Raw genomic sequence first — 2229 nt, forward strand, 5'->3', positions numbered from 1 at the left:
GATTATATTTCAGCAAGTATTTACCATCAGCCATAACCTTAATATTTAAAACTAGAATCATACTAAAATTATAAAGTGAGAAATTATTTATTCCTGTGTAATCGATTTAACACAATTCTAATAATACGATATAAGTATTTTGAGGTTAAGAACCTACTTGCTGCAATACAACAAAGTTGCAATAATGTGTTTGCAACGTTCTCTTAAATCGGCTTTGCACGTGCAAGTCATTGATATGATATTGCTTGAATCACCCAGAATCACCTCACCAATTATATAACGTGAATCACTTTTTAAATCCGAAGTTTGTAAAAAGTAGGCAATTTATCGTAATTTAAAAACTTGGAAATTGCACGGTACACTATAGGAACTACGATAAATTTTCCCTAATCGGCGCCATGTTTTTAGGCTCCTCCCATTTGACGGATCCCAATTCGGTTGTATGCACTAACAGCGAGTCGAGAACCGGACATGTAGTCCAGTCAAATGAGGGAAATGGTTGAAGAGTACCTTATAATTTATAATGGAGAAAATGATTGAAAAACGGAGTCATTTTATCGGAAATTTCGTGAAGAACACGAATATGTAAATCAAAATTATTTGTCTGGCATAGGGCATAAATTGTTAATTTTAAATATTTAATAATTATTTTGAATTTTTTAAAAATTTCCGCGAATTTTGAGGCCTCTTTGCCAACTTTGGTTCTATGAGAGATATACAAAAAAGTCATGAATACAGAGTGATACCTTTAGAGTCTGAACGCAAAATTTTAGTCAGTTTATCAGTGATTATCGATGTGTATCCTGTTTCTGCCTCTAATATGTCTCTGACTAGACGTTCATGTCCGAGAAGGTGTCCTACCAACCTATCTCGCCTATTTCGTATTCATCATCATCATCATCATAAGGTCGTCAGTCCTAAGACTGGTTGGACACGCACCTCCACTCTTTCCTATCCTGAGCTAAACTTCGCATTTTCCTAAAACTAGAACAACTCACATCCTTAACTATTTGCGAACAATAATCTAATCTAGGTCTACCTCTACCCCTCCTAGCTCCCGTTTCTGCCTCTAATATGTCTGACTAGACCTTCATGCCTGAGAAGATGTCCTACTAACCTATCTCGCCTATTTCTTAATGACTTCTATGGAGTCCTCTGAGTATATGTTTAGAAAATTTTTAAAGTTGCATACATATTCCTTGTATTTATCTCTCTTGTCCCTTAATTAGTTATAAAGGATATGTGTAGGGTTGTGTTGTAGTTTTTCCGTATGTAGTTGTCAAAATTTTTGCTGAACAAATGTAATTTTTTATTGAACATGTGCGTAATTTAAATGTTTTACTTTAAATAGCAATTTAATGATTTTAAAAATGCTGAAGAATTAATTAATTCAATAACGGAACAAAATACGTATAAATAGAACGAATATAATTTATTCTGTCGCTTTAAATTAATCGATCTGATCCGATTAGTTTTAATCAGTTACCACGATTGCCGTTAGTATACAATTGCAACATGGTAAAATTAGCGCTTTCTTAAATGCGTCGAAGCATTCAGTTCCACACACTCGGTTCATTAATCGGTATCTACATCTTATAATATGTACATGTAATATCAATTTAGAAGCTCATGTAGATAACTACAAATTTTAAAATTGCTTTTAAAAATGTTTGGTTTCCCGTTATATCAATAGATATTTTTTCTTAATCTTGAATTCTATTTTGTATTAGCATATTGACAATAATGCGTTTTTATATTTTTATTTAATCTGAAAAGTCAATCTAATTCATTTGCAAAAGTCATTAAGCATTAATCAGTGAAGGTAGAAGACGAGAACTTTTGTGAACGTTTTCGTTTAAAAAAATAATTATTTTTGGAACGAAGTTATGTATTGTATGTTATAGTAGCAAGAAGCATCGTTGCTAGATAAATTACTTTTTATTCCCTTTGTTTTACTGAAATTTTCTTATATTTCCTCGGAGGCCTTTTGTTTTCGTTAGTTGTTTAATTCAAGTGCAAGTACCTTTTAAACAGTAAAAATTCATTTGACACAAAAATTATATTATAAATTAAATTTTAAGTCCCCTTTTTTCTAAACCAGTGGTTGCTAACCTTTTTAATATTGTTACCCCTGCGACCTATTAGGAAAACCGATTTTACCCCGACCTTAAAATGCAATACAAACAACACAAGCAAATACAAATATTTTTAATAATCACAAATTGCACA

This window comes from Agrilus planipennis, unplaced genomic scaffold (assembly GCF_000699045.2).
Source record: "Agrilus planipennis isolate EAB-ADULT unplaced genomic scaffold, Apla_2.0 scaffold56, whole genome shotgun sequence".
NCBI classification, from domain to species: domain Eukaryota; kingdom Metazoa; phylum Arthropoda; class Insecta; order Coleoptera; family Buprestidae; genus Agrilus; species Agrilus planipennis.